This window comes from Trichosurus vulpecula, chromosome 8, assembly GCF_011100635.1.
Source record: "Trichosurus vulpecula isolate mTriVul1 chromosome 8, mTriVul1.pri, whole genome shotgun sequence".
Classification (NCBI taxonomy): Eukaryota; Metazoa; Chordata; class Mammalia; order Diprotodontia; family Phalangeridae; genus Trichosurus; species Trichosurus vulpecula.
Window position 1 is genome coordinate 10,223,116 of NC_050580.1, and position 21,833 is coordinate 10,244,948.

Genomic DNA, 21,833 nt, shown 5'->3' on the forward strand with positions numbered 1-21,833 from the left:
TTGTTGGATTCTGTTCTCATCTCTGCTGGGGATCCTCGGCCCCCTCTCCTGATTCCCAGTCCTGTAGCAGACTCAGGATGTCCCCGCAAGCCTCCCTTCTACTCCTGCAGAGGCTCAGCTCCCATACTGGCCTGGGGGTCCTCCTTGTCTCCTGAGCTTCCCGCCCTCACCTCCTCTGTCTGTCAATGTGCTTGTTGTTTCTGCTGTGATGGCACCCCTCACACACGTCCCCTGACACTGCATGTCTGCAGTGACTTTCTGCCCTGATGGAGCTGTCCCAGAAGTCTTTGCCCTTTGAAGCTGTTAAGGCTGAAAATGCTCCGAGGGAGCTATTATCGCTATTTTGCAGATGGGGAAACTGAGGCAGGCAACATTTAAGTGACTTGCCCAGGGCCCCACAGCTAGGAGATGTCTGAGGCTACATATGACTCTGGTCTTCCTGCCTCCAGGCCTGGCACTCCACACACTATGGTGCCTGCTAGCAAAGAGAGAGAAAGAAAGTGCGTGCGTGCGTGCGTGCATGTGTGTGCGCGCGTGTGTGTGCGTGTGTGTATGTGTGTGTGTACTCCCTCCCCCCAGACTAGGAACTTCTTGAAGGCAGGCACTCTGCGTTTGCCTTTCTTTATCTTCCCAGCTCTCAGCACATGCCTATCACACAGTAGGTGCTTCATAAGTGCTTGTTGACTGACACCTGCCTGGGGATTGTTCCTGTCTTGGCTTTCATTGATCTCTTTTGGTTTCTTGGCCAGGACAGGAGAGCAGGAATAGTCTGTTATCTGTTGGAGGTGCGATGGGTAGGCGATGTGGGGCAGCTGGCTCAGTGGTTTGTGGAACTCTGAGCCTCAGTTTCCTCATTTGTCAACGAGGGGGTTGGACTGGATGAGTGAGCCCCAACCATGTGCCGGGCACTGCGGGTGACCTCCGAGGTCCTCGGCTCGAGCCTGGCAGCCCCTCTCTCTCAGGCACTCAGAACGTCCTTGGCAGTGGGTGCCACGTCTTCCTGTTCGCCCAGGACCAGTCCCCCTAATCCCAACTCTCCTTGAAGGCAGACCTACTTTAGCCCCTCAGGTCTCAAAGACCACCTGCTGAGGTATAGTAGGGTTCCCTCTTGGGGGGGGGGCTCCCTGCTCCAGGAGAGGGAAGCACCCCCACTGACCACATGACCAAGCCTCCAAGTATTGAAGAAAGGCCTCCTGCTGCCTCGAGGTAAAGTGCCTCCCCGATAGCTGTGGGATGCCAGTTCTCAGGGCCTTTTCCATGTGGGTGTTTCTTGTGGAGCCCTCCCCCCACCTCGAGTCATGTCCTCTGCTCAGCAGGGCCTCAATAAAGGCTTGTTGACCAGCATTCCAGAACCCCAGGGTTCATACTTCACAACTAGCTCACCAGCCAGGCCTCCAGGGCCACCCAGGTGGGTGTTTCATTATGAAGGGCCTGCTAGGGTCCGAGCCCTTCCCTGGACACTGCAAGTGCCGAGCCAGGCCTGGATCCTGCCCCTTGTGGGGGGGGGGGTGATAGGGGTCATCAGTACACAGGATGAGAGTGAGGACAGTGCTCTGGAAGGCTCAGGGTCATTGGCATGGGGAACACTTGACAGGCTAGGAGAACGCTTCCCTGTTAAGAACATAGAAGGTTGTCCTCTTTTGGAGGAATTCCTTGTTACATGAGGGGCCTGGACCTGGAGGGGACACAGAGGGCAGCCTCCCCACAGCTCATCTCGGGGTTTCTTGGCTGGGTCTTTCTGAAGAAGAGCTAACTAACTCAGCTCAGCTCAACAAGCTGTGATTGAGCCCCCAGCCTCGGCCCAGCACCATGCCAGCTCTCAGAGTGACAGTGACCCAGCTAAGCATCTCCTCCCAGCAGGGAGTTTCTGCTCTCCCACATCCTGCCATGTTCACTGGACTCTAGCTGCCACAGCCCTGTGCCTCTGTTGATCCCTGGGGGCCTCGCCGCCTGACCTCCCTCCTTCTCCTCCAGTCCTGGACCAGATCAGAGACTCCCAGAGCTTCAAATGCCAGTTTCTCAGGGGCAGAAACATCCATGAGAAGCTCGTAGACTTCAATGGGCCCTGTAGGCTCTGATGACTTAGATCTGGACCAGAGCTTAATCTGGTCCAGGCCCCAGGCTGGGCTTCAACACCTCTGGTCTCCATCATGACTTTTCCCTCTGGTTCCTGGAGTTCTCCACTTGAGAATGCCTCCTTGATCCACAGTACAGCCCACCCCTCTTTGTCCTATTTCTTCAGAATAAAGTCTGTCCATGCTGAGCCAGGCCAGTCATGGGCTCCATCCCGCCAAGAGTCAGGGATGCCGGGAGGTCCCATTTGCCTCTTTGTCTTAGGACCTCATCGCCTGCACTTGGGGCACGTGTGTCTGGAAGGGTCTGACCTCTGAACTTAGGAGTATTCGTGATTCTTCCATTTAGGTATTTTCTGCGTGACTAGCTTGGTAACTGTGTGTCTGTGTGTGTGTGTGTGTGTGTATACACGCACATATATGTGTGGATGTGTTTATGTGTGTGGGTCTAGATATAGCTATGATGGCAAGCTCCTGGAGATCAGGGACCACCTCTCGCCTCTTTTTGTATCCCCAGCACTTAGCATATTGCATGGCACATAGTAGGCCTTTATTCAGTGTTTATTGAATGAATGAATACACGCACACATAGGCAGTTTCTCCCTCCTCCATCCCTTTTGGTTTAAAGCCCTTTTGATGAGATTTATAAGGCACCTGGCAAATTATTCAGACCAGCCTTTGTTAGGTACACGCCATCTCTGGCCAGGAACCTGTCATCCCTGCATTTTAGGTTGTGGTCCAGATACCAGATACCCTTCTCAGACACCACCTTCTTTGCCAGTTTCCACTTCCCACATGAGCTTTTCCTTTTTGGCTCCCTTGTTTTCAACAGACAACACTGAAGAAAATACAACTTTGTGGCCCTGTGGTCTGTAGGATCATTTGGGCCCACGTGATCCCCAGAAATGAGTTATTGTTAAGGGTTCCTCTGTTGTCTCAGATGCAAGCCCCAGGAAGTCACCGGGCCTCTTTTCTGGGGCTCAGGTTACCCCGTGGCTGCCTCACCACCTCCTGGAAGGCAGTGACCAAGCATGGCTACTCCTCTCCTTTTGCCACTTCCTGGGCAATCTCAGGCTTGGTCGTGTCCTTCTGTGGGTCCTGGGTAGGACGGCACCCTGCTCCCTCCCCTGCAGGAAGAGCCTCCCATGGGTCTGAAGCAGCCTTTCTCCCCTGGCTAACCTTTCACTCTCACCTCCTGACCAGAGTCAAAGTTCCTCTCCTCCCTCTCCAATCCTTCTCAATGAAGCCTTGCTCCAGTGTCCTTTAGGATGCTCCTCCCCTGTCCCTACCAGCCTGGAATGTGGAGAGTTGTTCTTCAAGTTCCTTCACCCTCACCAAGGGGTAAGTCACAGCAAGACAAGTCTCATCAACAAGCATTTATTAAGTGCCTGCTGTGTGCCAGGCACTGTGCTAAGCACTCAGGATCATGAGAAAGGCAAAGACAGTCCCTGCCGCAAGGAGCTCACAACTTGCGGACAACTATATGAGAGTGAAACATGTCCAGGAATAGGTGGAGATAATCAGCAAAGGGAGGGCCCTGGAAGTAAAGGGATTAGGAAGGAGGATTCTCACCAGAACCTGAAGGAAGCCTGGCAGGGCCAAGGCGGCCAAGCATTCCACCCAAGGGGAATGGCCTGTGAAAATGCCCACAGAGGAGATGAGTGTGTTGTGCGAGAACCAGCAAGAAGGCCAGTGCCCCTGGACCTTAGAGTTTGTGGAGGGAAGGAAGGTGTCAGAAGACTGGGAGGTCAGCAGTCACCCAACCAGGTATGTGTGTGGAGGCGCAGCCTTAATGTGGGGAGCTAGTGCTCCTCATCTGGACGTTTCTCTGGGTCCCATTCTCCTTCAGCAGTGGACATGAGACTCTCCCAAGGTTGCCTCCAAGAGTTGCTTCACAGTGGTGTTCTGGGAGAGGGGCTATGGAGGCCCCAGAGCACATTTGATGCTGAACAGCTGCCAGCAACTCAATCAATGGCATATAGCTCTCAATGGCTCGCTGAATAATAGAGACCTCTAAGAAGCCAACAGTTGCAGCACTGAAAGCACACACTTTTGTGCAGCCCAGTGGTGAGCCCTGCCTGCCAAGGATGCATAGCTCCTGCAGCTGTTGGGAGATGAAGGCCCATCCTCAGGTTCATCATCTCTTGGCCAGAGTGTGAGTCATCCAGCTTCAGAGACCCGAGTCACCAATGTAGGAGATGGCTCTGAAACACCTATTTTTTCCTGTCTTAAGCAAAACCAAGTCAAGAATGACTCAGAAGGAGCAGTCACATTTCTAAGTGGTATCATTTTTCAGTAAAAAATTGTGTTGTTGAATGATAGATGTTAGTATTCAGGGCTCAAAAAATGAGGAGGGTTTGCTTGTGCAAAGAATTTTGAACAAAGGTACGGGTTTCATTTTTCAGTTGGAGCCGGAAGCCTATGATAGTATGTTTACAGAAAAGATTATTTTGTCTCCATGTTTGAAATTCAGACACTTGAGGAAATTGCTCAAGATTTGATAAACAAAAACACCCAAAAGGCCCCTAACTCGAGTTGTACATCTGATCTGCTCTAAAATACTGATGTTGTTCTGATGAAATGAGCAAGTTGTCAGTTCCAAAAGAGGCCATTTTCTTACAAAGAATAGACATTTCTAATCAGAGAGGTTCCCTTTTTATGATCTTAATTGCTAACAGACTTGCGCCCGTCTCCTATGAGATTCAGCATCACAGATCCCAGAGCAATGGCAGTGATGCGTGTCCACATTCTCCGTTGTTGATCTTGGTAAACCATTTATTTCTCATCCAGAACGCAAGCAGCTGTATCAGGAGGGCCGAGTTTATAATCTCAAAGAGGATCATAAACATGTCTGAAAGGTTCGGAATCGCCGGATAGAAGAAACTCTCAAAGTAGAAGGCAGAAGAATCAAAACATTTATTTAGGCTCAACAGTAACCAACCCATGAACCAGCAACCCCATTTTGATATGTTGGTCATAATCTTCCAGGCCCAATAAGTACGCCTTGAAAGAGTAACCAGGAGGCTACAGAGAAACATGATTGCGTAAAGCAAAATCATGTTTCCCCCTTGATGGCAATAAGATTACCCACTGGACTGAAGTCTTTGTTCAGCTTCCTCCCGTAGATCAGCTCTGCTGCTGGCAGCTCCTGCCTCAGCTGTGTCCGCCTCTGAAACTGAAGCTGCAACTGCAACTGACGATGCAACTGTCGTAACTGCCTCCGCAACGGTCGTTGTAACTGTCGCTGGCTCAAACCGGAAAAGGAAAGAGAGAATCTTCAAGCTGTCCTCTCCCCTCTTATAGGGTTTCTGACATCATCAAGCTTCGCCCGAATGACCAGGGCTGATTGGTTCTTGAGTTGGCTCCTCCCCCTAGGGTAGACCAGGTTCTGGAGCTAACACCTCCCCTCAGCCAGCCCCATGACTCCCCACACAGGAAGCCGTCTGCCTCCCGGCATGCTCCCCGGGCCTCCTGCCCCGGAAGAGCAAGCCACAGTGTCCAGAGGCTCAATGAGGCAAGCTGAGCCATTCAAAGAAAACAAAAGCCATTATGGCTACATTCCACCCCTTGTTATAGGATACATAATCTAATCAGCCATGTATCCTAGAACATACATTGTGATTCAATTACAAAGGAAACTAAAACATATCATTCATTATAAAGCAAAACATATCATTTGGTGACATTCCTAAACATTGGTTTAACGATTCAAATGCGATCCACCCCTAGGTCCCAGCAAGATAATCTCTTCAATCAATCATCCCCAAAATAATTATTAATAATTCAAATGTCCACCCCTAAATCCTTGTATCCATTACATAGGATCAATAATATCATAACAATAAAACAACACAGCAAGGATAACACAAAATAAGTAAACAGAACACTATCATCATTTCCACCCCCCTTGAACGATTGGGGCTCAAAATCTTGGGGTGAGGGGTGAAGGTCTCATTTTCCATAGCTTCTTCATGCTGAAATTGGATGTAGAGATGGCCCTGCCCCCAAAAAGTCCCATTCCAGAGGTCATTTCTTTAACGAGCTGGCAGGAATTCCAAGAATGCTACATGCTTAGGCAGTCACCGGAAAGTGCAGGGTGCTTAAGCCTGAAGGAAACAAAACTAGCAACAAGGTTAGCCAAAACAAAGGACAAAAAGAATAGTCTGTGAATCTATTATTATAACCTATTCACGGTAAAATATATGGTTCAGGGGTATGATTTGGTAATTATTTTCCCCTGAATAGACAACTGTTACAGTGTTGTCCTTCCCATGGGCTATAACTTCTGCAGCCTTTGGAATATCATCTGGCTTCCGTTTTACCCATACCTTAGCTCCTGACTTTATTCTATCAATGGAGCAAGACCCTTTTGCCCCTCTAGTAGTTATTTTGGGAGGAGGGTCAGTTTTCACAAAGGGTATTTTTTCACAGGGGATAATAATGACTTGAACCATCCTATCATTTCTACAAAATTGTACAGGTTTTTTACCCATATTCTGGAGTGTCACAACAATTTCTTTTTGATAATTAGAATCTATCACTCCAGCCAATACATGTATTCCTTGAGCCGCTAATCCTGGTTTAGGTAATATCCGTCCAAGATGATTCTTGGGGATTCTCATACATACTCCAGTAGGGGTTTTTCTTATCTCTTTCCTATTTAACCTAAAATTCTCTATACAATGTAAATCATATCCTGCTGAACCAGGTGTTCCTGGACTTGGTAGTGGGACATCTTCCCTCACAGTCCAAAATTCAATGTTTTGGATCTCACATGTTTGCTGTTCTCTGATCTGCAGATTTGGGGTCATCATTCTGGCTAGAGGTGTACTTCCCCCTAAGGGCCTATTATTCAAATTACGTAAGGCAATAGACAAATTATCCTTCCAATGTCGATATGAATTATTTGAGCTTAATTTTCTCAGCTGTTCTTTCAACAATCCATTCATTCTTTCAATTAGCCCAGATGCTTGTGGGTAATATGGAATATGATATATCCATTCTATATTATTCAACACACAATATCTTTTCACTTCTTTGCCCTTGAAATGTGACCCATTGTCACTTTGAATCTGCATTGGGGTTCCATAATATAAACTTACAATATCTAGAGTTTTACAGGTGTTTTTCTGAGTTGCGTCTTTATAAGGACAAGCCACTAGTACACCTGAATAGGTGTCAACACACGTACATACATATTTACATCCTTTATCCTGGGGTAGTGGGCCAATATAATCTATCTGCCAAATTTGGGCTGGAACTTTTCCCCTTGCTATTTCTCCAGTAACTATCCTAGGAAGAGTTCGTTCTTTTTCTAATTGGCATATACAACACTCCTCTGTTATTTGTTTTAACAACGCATGAGAAATACTGATACCTCGATCCTGTGCCCATCGATGGGTGGCCTGGACCCCTAAATGGCCAGCAGTCTGGTGGACCCATCTTGCTAAGGCTGGGTCATCAGTTGGAGTCGGAGTAGGGACAATACATTCAGTAGCAATCTTTGCTAGTCGATCCGCATGTGCATTGTATTCACGTTCTGGTGTGGTCAGGGTTGCATGAGCATCAACATGAAAAACTGACAGATCTGTAACCAAAGACATGTCCCATATATTTTCCCATAACTCTTTACCCCAAACTTGTTTGCCATGAATCTCCCAATTCTGATTCTTCCATATAGGCATCCACGTAGCTAATCCATTAGCTACCGCCCACGAGTCAGTAAATATATGACACTGTCCTCCTTTCTCTGCTCTGATGGCCTGATGCACTGCCATCAGTTCAGCATATTGGCTACTTCCACCTATCCCAGAACTTTCCAGAGTTCTCCTTGTACAGGGGTTATAGGCTACTGCTTTCCAATGTCTCTTCTGTCCTAAATATTTTGCTGTCCCATCAGTAAACCAAGCATGTTTCTTCTGTTCTTCATTTAGTCCGTCATATCCATTATTCCATTTCACTAAGGATGGTACCATCTGTTGCTTAGATTCAAGGGGCTTTTCATTGCTCTCAGTATCAATGTTCGCCACAGATTCATGTAGAGCAGAAACTCCATTTTTGCCTGCTCTGGACCTATTCTGAATATACCACTTCCATTTGATTATGCTTGCCTCTTGTGCATGTCCAATTCTGTGAGAAGCTGGGGTACTCATTACCCAAGTCATAATTGGAATTCCAGGCCTTAATACCACTTCATGACCCAGAGTTAGTTGCTCAGTTTCTACTAAAGCCCAATATGCAGCTAACAGCTGCTTCTCAAAAGGTGTATATTGCACTCCAGATGAGGGTAGTTTCCTTGACCAAAAGCCTAAAGGTACACTTCGGCTTTGTTGTTTTTGCCACAGACTCCAATTTGCATAGTCATCTTGTACAGTCACTTGTAACTCCACTGGCCCATTTTGCATAGGCCATAAGTCTAGAGCTAATTGAATAGCAGCCTTTGCTTCCTCAAAAGCTCTACTTTGTTCAAGTCCCCAGTCAAATTCATATTTCTTTCTGGTGACTTTATACAAGGGTTTTAAAATCTGTCCCAAATGTGGGATGTGGTGTCTCCAATAACCAAATAGCCCTATGAACTTTTGGGCCTCTTTCTTATTAGTAGGGGTGGGAAAATCCTGAATTTTTTGTCGAGCTTGTGGGAGAATTTCTCGCAGTCCTCTATTCCACTGTATCCCCAAGAATTTTACAGTTTGAGCTGGCCCTTGAACCTTTGCGGGGTTGATTTCCCATCCTTTGCTTTTCATATGGTCAATTAATAATGCTAAACTCTCCTCCACCTCCTTTATATTCTTTCCCTGTATCATGATGTCATCTATGTAATGTGTAAGCTGTACACCAGGTAACTTTAATTCATCCAAATGTTCAGCTACAATCCTGTGGCAAATAGTTGGGCTATGAATATATCCTTGCGGCAGGCGTGTAAATGTATACTGTCGGCCTTGCCAAGTAAAAGCAAACTGATTCCATTGCTTGGGGTCTATTGGGATTGTAAAGAAGGCATTGGCCAAATCAATAACTGCATACCAAGTCCCTTCATGTTTTTGTATTCTCTCTATTAAAGTAACCGTGTCTGGAACAGCAGCATACAAGGGAGGAGTCACTTTGTTCAGCTGTCTATAATCTACTGTCATCCTCCATGTTCCATCTGATTTTCGGACTGGCCAGACAGGGTTGTTCCATTGAGTAGTTGTAGGGACTAACACTCCTGCCTCAACACATTCTCTTATAGTGTTGGCAATTTCATCTTGCCCACCTGGCACACGATATTGCCTCAAAGTAATTACTTCAGAAGGTTCGGGCAAAGTGATTGGATCCATCTTGATTTTCCCCACTAAGACTGCATTAATGCCTATTTTCCTCACAGCAAATTGGTATTTCCCTTCAGGTAAATTTAAGGTCATACCCTTCAATATGTCTATTCCAATGATGTATTCGGGAATAGGCACAATAACCACACTATATTCTTTCTTGGGCAACTGTCCAATTTTCATCATTAATTTAACTTGTCTGGCTGATATTTCAGTCCCTCCTAGTCCTGTGATGGTAATAGGAGTTCCATGGCTGAATTTGTCTGGATTTCCATAAATAAGGGTGGCCTCGGCCCCAGTATCTATTAATGCCTCAGTTACCGTACTTGACCCATTTTTCCAATATATGGTCAAGTTAATGTGAGGTCTACAATCCAGCCTGTGTATTTCCTTAATTTGGACTGGGGCTCGGCCTGTTCCCTAGTATTCCCTTTCATATGATTCACTTGGGTTTGAAGGTTCAACATCTGTAGCATTTGCAGGAGCAGTTCTGATTTCCCTATCTCTCGTGTTATCAAGTCCTCTATACATTCTGTATAATTCATTGGTTGGAATTCCATCTATCATTTCAAAACCTACCCCTGCTCTCAATAAAGTAGTAAACATTTCTTTCCTTGTTACTCTCCTTTGGCGCCAAGTTTGCTGGTTATACACTCTTCTCTCTCGAGGAGATCTATCCCTTCCCCAGTCACCTAAGTCATATAACTGTAAAATCTTATTTATCACTGTTGTAAGACGGCTCCCTACTTCTCCAAGCAATAAATTCAAAATTAGTTGTTTATAAGCAGGGGGAGCTGTCCTAATTATTAAATTCCTATGAGACAGTCCCATTGGATCATTGTAATATTTGTCTGCAGTTCCTAGCATAATGGCAGTCTTCATTACCTCCTCCTTTAGTCTCATGATACAATCTCTAAGTGAATACCAGGGTCTGTGCTCAGTGGGCCACATAGAATCAGTATCATATCTCTTATTGCATCCCACAGCGGCTAATGCCAACAGAGTAGTCCTGCTATCACCATCTCCTTGCTGATGATGTTCCCTAAAAGCTTGTTGAACTAGAGGATCATGGCTGATACCTATGAATCTCATGCAGTCTGTCCCATCTACTGATATTCCACCGGCCCCTTGATCACTGAGTCTTACCATCCAAGATATCAATGGTTCTCCTATTCTTTGGCTGAATCTACTCAAAATATCTGTGACCTCTTGCGGTGAGAAATCTTCCTGAATTTCCCTTGTAACTGAATCTTCACCTCGGGTTTCTGTCTTCCTCCTTTGTATGGGTCGAGCCCTTGTCTGATCATTTAACCATCTCCTATTCTCTGTGTGAGGCACATCCTGAACCCCAGTAGTGTTTTGTGCCTCAGCCGGCTCTTTCTGGGCTGGGTTGAAATGCACTCTGGGCTTTTTTGGTCTCCTGTTGCTCTTAGCCACATTAATAGAAAAGTTCTCATTTGAGTCAGTTTGGTCTTCTGCTATCTGAGATTTCCCTTTTTCCTGTGGGGTAGGAGTGCCCCCATGTCTTTCACTTAATCTCAATCTTTCGTATACTAGACGGTAGGCTGATAACACTATCCAGCTTTGCCTAGATAGTGATGCCCCTGACTGAATCCCAACTTCTCGTAAACACTTTTCCAAATCCCTAGGATCTCCTTTCCGTAGCCTTGGTTCCCAGTTTTCACAGGGTCCAGCTTTTTTAGCCAATTCTTTTGCTAGGGAGGAATAAAATGGATCCTCCCATCCTGGGATATTTATCTCTTCCTCTGGAATTGTTCTGCTTCTAAATAGAGATCTTATACCTAGCGATCCTGTTCGTGACGCCAAATGTATCAGGAGGGCCGAGTTTATAATCTCAAAGAGGATCATAAACATGTCTGAAAGGTTCGGAATCGCCGGATAGAAGAAACTCTCAAAGTAGAAGGCAGAAGAATCAAAACATTTATTTAGGCTCAACAGTAACCAACCCATGAACCAGCAACCCCATTTTGATATGTTGGTCATAATCTTCCAGGCCCAATAAGTACGCCTTGAAAGAGTAACCAGGAGGCTACAGAGAAACATGATTGCGTAAAGCAAAATCATGTTTCCCCCTTGATGGCAATAAGATTACCCACTGGACTGAAGTCTTTGTTCAGCTTCCTCCCGTAGATCAGCTCTGCTGCTGGCAGCTCCTGCCTCAGCTGTGTCCGCCTCTGAAACTGAAGCTGCAACTGCAACTGACGATGCAACTGTCGTAACTGCCTCCGCAACGGTCGTTGTAACTGTCGCTGGCTCAAACCGGAAAAGGAAAGAGAGAATCTTCAAGCTGTCCTCTCCCCTCTTATAGGGTTTCTGACATCATCAAGCTTCGCCCGAATGACCAGGGCTGATTGGTTCTTGAGTTGGCTCCTCCCCCTAGGGTAGACCAGGTTCTGGAGCTAACACCTCCCCTCAGCCAGCCCCATGACTCCCCACACAGGAAGCCGTCTGCCTCCCGGCATGCTCCCCGGGCCTCCTGCCCCGGAAGAGCAAGCCACAGTGTCCAGAGGCTCAATGAGGCAAGCTGAGCCATTCAAAGAAAACAAAAGCCATTATGGCTACAGCAGCCAAAAGGATCCGAGTTAAAATAGACAAGATGAGCCCCGGCTTCTGATGCCCCAAACGTGAATCCGCCTTCAGAGTCAGGGGCTCAGGATCGTCCTCGGGCCCTTTGGTTCCACGTCTTGGTCCCAACTCTGGTCCCTATGCGAGGCACGTAGGCAAATTTGGCTTTTTTAAGGCAAACGTTGGCCTTGTTAGCATGAAGTGCTTTTGTGGCCCTGGCTAGGGAAGGGAGGGACCCAGACAGCCCAGGCGCCTTGCACCGCCCCAGCCCCGTCTGCTGTAATTCTCTGAAAGGATTTGCCTTCTAGAGACCCCTCTGGTGTTTCAGTTAACTGACATACCCAACTTTGGTCGGGCTGATATCAACATATTTCCTCCTTATCTCAGAGACCACAGTTTTGCATTCAATTGCAAGCCCTTCCTTCCTTCCTTCCTTCCTTCCTTCCTTTCTTTCTTCAATTTATTACCATTATATTTGTGGTTCCTAATACATCTTCACTTTGCAATTAGAATATCCAGATAAATCCATGCTGACTACCAAGCAGGACCCTCCCTTTGATTTTCCTAGGATGGTAATAGTTTTCTCCCCTAGGTAACAAGAGGGCTCAATTTTAAAAGCTAAAAATCTACTTTGCTGAAAATAAACCACACAATCCCTGGGTTCTTGTTCTGATAGACTTTTCCTCGCATCTCCTGGGGCATCTTCTTTAATGGGAATATAATTGCCGGCTAAACAGCAAAAGGTAGAGGACAATCAGAACAGCATATTTTGGAGAATGAGAGCTGTGGGAACGGACCATTCATAAAAAGAGTGGATGCTGGCTTGGTTTCGAGCTGGCTGGAATCAAAGCTGACCCCCAAATCCTTACAGCTTTACAGAAACTTCCTCTCTTCATTTAAGTGACTTTTTTTTTAAAGAAAAAAAATGAGCATCATTGTCTCCATCATCTGCAGTGACTATTTACTGAGTCCCCCACTGGCTGCATAACGCTGTTCTCTTCAATACATGTCATACATCTTCAGCTTTGACAGTGCAGCAGTTTGGCCAGGAAGAGCGATGACTCATTTTTTTACAGGAAAAGAAACAGGGAAGAAAATGAGGATGATTTGCTCCAAATAAAAATGGCTTAAATTCAGGATCCTGGGCTCCAGTCCTGGCTGTGCTACTTACTAGCAGTGCGATCTGTGGTAACTCAGTTACCAAACTGAGCTAGCATCTTCAGTCACTAAACATTTATTAAGCACCTCCTGGATGCCAGGCACTGTGCTGAGCCCCGGGTTATAAAAAGAGGCCAGTTCCTTCCCTCAGAGAGCTCATGATGTAACGGGAGACAACAGGCACACCAGCACAGACAAAGCAAGCTCTGTACAAGAGAAGTAGAAAATGATGACCAGAGGGGAGACCCCAGAATGAAGAGCGTTGAGGGGCTGGGGAGGCTTCCTGTACAAGGGGATATTTTAGTTGGAACTTAAAGGAAGCCGAGGGGTCATGAGGCAGGGATGAGGAGGAAGAGCCTTTCAGGCCTGGGGCCCGCCAGGGAAAATGCCTGTAGCTGAAAGATGGAGGGGCTTGTAGGATGAGGAAACCAGGTGATGGTCAGGTAGCCTACATTATGTACTTTGTAGCCAGAAAGCTGCTGTGGTCATGATCCTCTTGGGTGGGTCTCAGAGCCCATCCCTCTCACCCACCCAACCCCCAGGCTCTCCTGCTGCACCAAGCTCACCCCCACCCACACCTCTGATCCCTTTCCTTACTGCAGCTGCATCTTTTTGGGGGGTATCTCCCCCAGTAGAGGGGAAGTTCCTTCACTTTTCCCAATATCACTTCACTGCCTCACACAGAGTAGGCCCTTAATAAACGTTAATTGACTAGTAAGTGCTTAATCAATGCCTTTTCAGTCCCATTGGGACTGTTTTAAGTGACATCCTGCCTGGAAGGGGGTCTTCCAGTTCATGAAAGATGCCTCTTTGTGTGTGTGCGTATTTATATTAGAACTAAAAGTCACTGCCCCAGCCCTCCTAAAGGACTCTTCCTGTTACCCGTGAAATTCTGATCTTAGCAATCACAGGGAAGAATTGCAAAAGAGACGATGTGATCATTGTTCCCCCTAAACTAATTGTAAGCTCTTTCTGATGGAATCTGAAGTGGTGGAAGCACCTACAATGATACTGACAGCTAACATTTATGTAGCCCTTCCCATATTGCAGGCACTGTGCCAAGGGCATTGATCCTCACAACAACTCTGCCAGGTACGTGCTGTCATTACCCCATGAGCCCCACACAGCCAGAAGTGTCTGAGGCTGGATTTGAACTTGGGGCTTCCTAAGCAAAGGCCTAGCTCTCTGTGCGCTCTGGTACTGCCAGCTGCTTTCAGCTCATAGAACCCAGACCTCCTAGAGCACTTGGTGTAGCTCTCCAGGGCACTTCAAATGGAAGATTTTGTGTTGGTGCCTGTGGCCTTTCTAAGCTGGGAGGTCCTTGAGAATTGACAATGTCGGATCTAAACTTGGCATTTCTCCCCCTTCCTTGCCCTGGCCTCCTAATAAACGATTGTTACGTGGTGCTGTGCCCACATCACAGATGTCCATGCACTAAGCGGGGCTGGCCATGATGCTTCCGGAGAAGCTTTTGTTAAAATTTCAAGAATCAGCAAATGATACAAATCAGGGTTTGATACATTGGAGCCTTGATTGTCTCAAAGTAATAGACCAAATGTTCAACTATGTCCTACCTACATTTTTTTTGGAGAGCCTTTTGTTAAACATTTGCCAGCACCACCCTAGGTATAAGCTCTTTGGGGCAGGGGCTATGGCATATTTTAATGTTTTGGGTCCCTTCTTGCACCTGGTGGGCATTTAATAAATGTTTGTTGAATTAAATTATATTGTTAAACAGAAAACACAGCTTTGTAGTCAATATTATGGAATGAGAGATTCAAAGTAAGTCCAGCTAATCACAGTATCCACCCCCGACCTAAAAGAAGTGAGAACTATCAAAGGGAAGAAAAACTGCTTTAAAAACAGTCACATGGAAATACAAATGAGCAAAGAGCAGAGAAATGGGCTTAAGACAATTTTATAAAATGATGCCATTAGAGCAGCCCCAGTAATGAAGGTGCCAGAATCCGTCCACAAGTATTTTTAAGCACCTTCTTTGGGGATAGAAGAACAGATTTGAGGCCCTCCCCTCAAAGAACCTGCGCTCTTTCTAAATAATGCAGGCACAAACTAGGAAGGATCCAGACATTTCAGGAGTCATTCTCAAATAGATTGACCACACATTTAAAGAAATTATGCAAGAATTAACACTCATCAGAAAAACATAAAAAATGAGCTTGTAGAAGTTAAAAGAAATTATCACAACTGAAGTTAGAATTAAAAAGATATTTTAAAAACTCAGAAGGAAGTAATTAAAAGAATGACCAGTTTGGAGACTATAATAGAAGACTTCAAAAATCTGTAAGACTAACGTGCCTGTTGTGGAAATGTTGAGCGTGACTACACATGTGTAACCTAGATTGAGCTGCTTGCCTTCTCAGTGGGGGGTGGGAGGGGCGGAAGGGAGGGAATTTGGAACTCAAAGTTTTAAAAACAAATGTTAAAAATTGTTTTTACGTGTAATTGGGAAAAATACAATACTAAATAAAGAAATTTGTTTAAATTACTAAGACTAGCCAACAAGATTTACTATAGGAAGAAGTGGAGTCGGAGACAAGGTAGACTAGGCTCAAGAAACGATTCTGGAATTTTTCAAAATTGGAACGCAAGCAAAAGAGCTGGAAAATGAGTGCAAGCTTTGAGACGACTAACACCCTGTAAGACTTAGAAAGGGAATCTGATAAGCGAGCTGTGCGTGAGAGATTCAGCCCCTATACAGACCCTCTTCTCTATGGGGAAATGCTTGAGAGTAAACAAAACTTTTAATTTAGGCTTTCACCCTGGGTGACACCCCCATTGATCAGCACTGATTCACACTCAAGTTAGCTTGTGTTCTCTCTTAGCCAGTAACAGGCTGAGCCACAGCCACACAGTCTGTTCACATCTCTCAACAACTGTTTTGCCAAGACAGCCCCAGAATGACAAGCACAGCAGTACCAAAAATTTCTCCTAATTCAGGGAGCTGGCTTGCCTCTCCTACTACAAGAAATGCATTGCAGTGCTACTCTGACCTAGGCAAGTCAGACCTCTCTGAGACAGAGGACGGTAACACCTGGGGCACCTCCCTCACAGGGCTGAGGTGAAGCTCGCCTGAGATAAAGTATACAAAGTGTTTTGCAAACCTTAAATCGCCATATAACGGTTAGTTGTTATAGTCATATAATGAGGCTTTAGGGGTAGGCAAGGATGGAGAACAGTTATTCATCCCACTGACAGCTGTGGATTCACTTGGTGTGTGCTGCCCACAGCTGCAGTTCCTTGTCAGGGTGACTGGGGTAAATGAAGGGAAAAAGATAAAAATAAGTCAGAGAAATGGGGAAGAATAGGTAGGATAACCTTTTTTAAAAAAATTATCTTTATTTCACTAAATATTTCCCAATTACATGTTCAAAGGTTTTTTACAATAATTTTAAAAATTTTTGAGTTGGAAATTCTCTCCCTCACTGAGACCCCTCTCCACTCCTTGAGAAGACAAGCAATTTGATATTATCATGTGATGCCATGCAAACACATTTCCATATTAGCCATATTGCAAAAGAAAATTCAAAATAAAACAAAAATAAAGTTATAAAAGGTATGCTTCAATCTGCATTCGTAGTTCATCAGTTCCCTCTCTGGAAGTAGATGCATTTTTCATCATGGGTCCTTTGGAATTGTCTTGGATCACAGTCTTGATCAGAGTAGATAAGTCTTTCGCAGTTGATCATCCTTACAATATTTCTGTTACTGTGTAAAATGTTCTGGTTTTGCTCACTTCACTTCACATCAGTTTTTATTAAACTTTCCATGTTTTTCTGAAACTGCTGCTCATCATTTCTTATAGCACAGTAGGATCCCGTCACAATCATACCCCAACTTGTTTAGCCATTCCCAATTGATGGGCATTTCCTGCATTTCTAATTCTTTGCCACCAAAAAAAAAAGCTGCTGTAAATATTTTTGTACCAATAGAACCTTTCCCCTTCTCTTTGATCTCTTTGGGATACAAACCCAGTCGTGGTATTGTTGGGTCAAACGGTGTCTAGAATTTTATAGCCCTGCAGTTGTAGTTCCAAATTACTTTCCAAATAGTTGGGCTAGTTCACAATGCCACCCACAGTGCATGTGTCCCAATTTTTCCACATTCTCTCCAGCATCTGTCATTCTCTTCTTCAGTCATGTTAATCCAGTCTGATGGGTGTGAGGTGGTATCTCAGAGTTGTTTTAATTTGAATTTTTCTAATCAGTAGTAATTTAGAGCATTTTTTCATGACTATTGATAACTTTGATTTCTTCTTCTGAAAACCACTTGTTCATATCCTTTAGACATTTGTCAAATGGGAAATGACTCTTATTTTTATAAATTTGGTTCAGTTCCCTATATATTTGAGAAATGAGACCTTTGTCAGAAAAACTTGCTATAAACATTTTCCCCAGTTTCCTGTTTTCCTTCTAATTTTGGCTGGATTAGTTTTGTTTGTGCAAAAGCTTTTTAATTTCATGTAATCAAAATTATGTCTTTACTTCCAGTAATCTCCTCTTTCTCTTGTTTGGTCATAAACTTTTTCCTTATCCCTAGATCTGTTTCTCCATTCTCCCCTAATTTACTTGTGATATCAACTTTTATGTCTTAAATCATTTATCTGTCTTGACTTTACTTTGCTGTATGGTGTGAAATGTTGGCCTGTACCAAGTGTCTGCCAAACTGTTTTTTTTTTTTTTTTTGGTTTTCCCAGCAATTTTTGCCAAATAACGAGTTCTTGTCCCAAAAGTTTGGATCTTTGAGTTCATCGAACACTATATTACTATGGTCATTTACCATTGTGTATTATGTACCTAATTTATTCCACTGATTCACCACTCTGTTTCTTAGCCAATACCAGATTGTTTTGATGATTACTGCTTTGTAATATAGTTTGGAATCTGGAACTGTGAAGCTACCTTCCTTAACATTTTTTTCATTGATTCCTTTGATATCCTTGAGCTTTTCTTCTTCCCCATTTTATTACTATTTTTTCTAGCTCTATAAAATAATTCTTTGGTAGTTTGATTGGTATGGTACTGAATAGGGCAGTTAATTGAGGTAAAATTGTCATTTTTATCCTACTGGCTTGGCCTACTGTTTCAACAATCCGGCTAGCAGCTTCTGTGGGGGTGTAAGATCCACCCACAGCCAGCACCCAGAAAGCTGCCAACAGCACAGGTTCTTTTGATCTGCTTAACTAAGGAAAGCAAAGTGAAGGGGTTGACAAGCTTACTTTAATTCAGCATACAAATATCATTCACTTAGTTCAGGGGAAAAATCCAGCACCCTGAACTTCAGAGCAAATTACAAAGTACAAACATCAACAGACAGACCCAATACAGATTCATAGTTACCAACATCTAGGTTCAGCCCGGGAGCTCAGAACAAGGGCTGGCCCAGAGTCACACGCCATCACTGCTGTGGCAGAGAGCTCCAAAGAACAGGCAGCCAACCCCTGGTTTTTATATCTTTTTCAGCGTCAGGGTCAGCATCACACATGCGACTCACCCACGTGACCTAGAATCGTCACAGAGAGGCGGACTTAAACCCAAGTGGTCTAAAAGCCTCTGCTGTCCCAGACATGTAAACTAGGCCCTCCCTGGAGTTAGCCCCACCTTGGGCCCCACCTTAGTTGCCAATCCACACCCACATAGGTTTTATACCTAATAGGGGTTTGGGCCTGGGGCTTAGCACTTAGTAAGGCTCAATGAAATACACTGAATTACTCAAAGGGCACTTGTTGAACCAAGGGCTAAGGAGCCCATTTTTGGTTACCAACACACCTACCCATGAACTGTTTCTCCGGTTGTTTAGATTTGTCTTTCTGTGAAAATTGTTTTATAATTGTGTGCATATAATCCCTACTTTTGTCTTGGCAGGTAAACTCCCAAATACTGTATACTGCCTGCCGTCATTTTAAGTGTAATTTCTCTTTCTACGTCTTGCTGCTGGGTTTTTTGATAGTATATAGAAATGCTGGTGATTGATGTGGATCTGTTTCTATTCTGCAACTTTGCTGAAGTTATTAGTTGTTTTGACTAGTTTGGTAGCTAGGTGTCACAGACTGCTGGGCCGGGAGTCAGGAAGACCTGAATTCAGATTTGGCTTCAGGCACTTACTAGCCATGTGGCCCTGGGCAAGTCACTTAACCTTGTTTACCTCAGTTTCCTGAAGAAGGAAATGCAAACCACTCTGGTATCTTTGCCAATAAAAGACCAAAATGGGGTCATGAAGAGTCAGACACAGTTCTCTAGGGTTATACCATCATATCGTCTACAAAGAATGATAGTTTTGTTTCCTCATTGCCTAGTTTTATTCCTTCAATTTTTTTCTTGTCTCATTGCTATAGCTAGTATTTCTAGTACAATATTGAATAATAATGGTGATTATGGATATCCTTGCTTCACTCCTGATCGTATTGGAAGGGCTTCTAGTTTATCCCCATTACAAATAAGGCATGCTCTTGGTTTTAGATAGATACTACTTATCATTTTAAGCAAAGTTCTATTGATTCCCATGCTTTCTGGTGTTTTTGATAGGAATGGACTTTGTAGTTTGTCAAAGGCTTTTTCTGTATCTATTGATAAAATGATGTGATTTTTGTTATTGTTATTGATATTGTCAATTATTCTGATAGTTTTCCCAACATTGAACTAGCCCTGCATTCCTGGTATAAATCCCACTTGGTCATAGTGTATGTATGATCTTTGTGATAGTTTGTTATCATCTCCTTGCTAGCGTTTTATTTAAAAATTTTGCATTAATATTGATTAAGAAAATTGATCTGTGGTTTTCTTTCTCTGATTTTGCTCTTGCTAGTTTAGGTATCAAAATCATATGTGTGTCATAAAAGGAATTTAGTATTAGCAATTTAAAAAATTTCTTTATATAGTATTGAGATTAATTGTTCTTTAAATGTTTGGTAGAATTGACTTGTAAATCCATCTTGTCCTGGGGATTTTTTCTTAAGGAGTTCACTGATGGCTTGTTGTAATATTAATTAAGGTGGGTTGTTTTTTGTTTTGTTTTTCCCCTACAAAACCAGCTCCTAGTTTTATTCATTAATTCAGTGTTTTTTTTTTTAATTCTCAATTTTATTCATCTCTCCTTTGATTTTCAGGATTTCCATGTTGGTATTTAATGGGGGATTTTTAATTTGTTCTTTTTTTAATTTTTTTAGTTGCATACCCAATTCATTGAACTGCTCTTTCTCTATGTTATTGATGTACATGTTTAGAGGTATAAATTTTCCCCAAGTACTACTTTGACTGCATCCCACACATTTCTTCTGTTTACCCTTCCCTTATTATCTTGTCCCTTCTCTGAAATCTGTTTTGCCTCTGATCACTGCCTTCTTTTATCCGCCTTCCCTTTTTTCACCCCCTACCTTTCTTTTATCCCCTTATCCTCCCACTTCCCTGTTGGCTAAGATAGATTTCCATTACCAGTTGAGTGTGTGTGTGTGTGTGTGTGTGTGTGTGTGTGTATTCCCTCTTTGAGCCAATTTAAATGTGTGAGGTTCAAGTATTGCCAGCCTCCCTCCCCATTTTCTCCTCTACTGTAAAAGCTCTTCCTTGCATACCTCTTTTATGTGAGATGATTTTCCCTATGCTTCCTTTCCCTTCCCCTTTTTCCCAGTGTTTCCTTCTTTCTTGCCTATCTACTTTTTTTTTACATCATTCCAACATAATATACTCACTTCTGCACTCTCTGTGTATAATCCTTCTAACTGCCCTAATAATGATAAAGTTCTTAGAAGACACATGTTTCATCTTCTGATATAGAAGGGTAAACAATTTAACCTTATTGGATCCCTTATGACTTCTCTTTCTTGTTTAGCTTTTTATGCTTCTGTTGAGTCTTGTATTCGAAAGTCAAATTTCTATTCAGCTCTGGTCTTGTCATCATTGTTATTCATCCTTTGTTCTCAAAGAAGACTAAGGTCTTTTCAGCAAGAATGCTTGAAAATCCTTTATTTCATTAAATGTCTATTTTTTTCCCTTGAAGGATTATACAGTTTTATTGGGTAGGTTTTTTTTTTTATTGTAACCCCAGCTCTTTTGCCTTCTGGAATACCATATTTCAAGTCCTCTGCTCCTTTAATGTGGTAGCTGCTAAATCTTCTCTGATCCTGACTGTGACTCCATGGTATTTATTGGTTTCTTTCTGGCTCCTTGAAGTACTTTCTCTTTGACTTGGGAGCTCTAGAATTTAGCTGTAATATTCCTGAAAGTTTTCATTTTGGGATCTCTTTTAGGAGATGATTGGTGGATTCTTTCAATTTCTTTTTTACCCTCTGATTCTAGGATATCAGGGCAATTTTCCTTGATAATTTCTTGGAATGTTATATCTAAGTTCTTTCTTTGATCATGGCTTTCAGGTAGTCCAGTGGCTCTTAAATTATTTCTCCTTTATTCATTTTCCAGGTTGGTTGTTTTTCAAGAGATATTTCACATTTTCTTCTTTTTTTTTTCATTCTTTTGATTTTGCTTTTATTGTTTCTTGATGTCTCATGGAGTCATTAGTTTCCACCTGCCCAATTCCGTTTTTTTAAGGAATTATTTTCTTCAGAGAGCTTTTGTACCTGTTGTTCTATTTGTCCAGTTCTGCTTTTTAAGGAGTTACTTTCATCAGTGATATTTTGTTACTCTTTTTCAATTTGGATAATTCTGTTTTTTAAGGTGTTACTTTCTTCATCATTTGTTGT

At 43.6% G+C, this 21,833-nt stretch overlaps 1 protein-coding gene across 5 annotated transcripts in view; it reads left to right on the forward strand.

Annotated features, from left to right (window-relative positions):
- The window catches only part of UROS (uroporphyrinogen III synthase), a 49,814-nt gene that overhangs the window by 15,469 nt on the left and 12,512 nt on the right, over positions 1-21,833 (forward strand). The window lies entirely within an intron of this gene.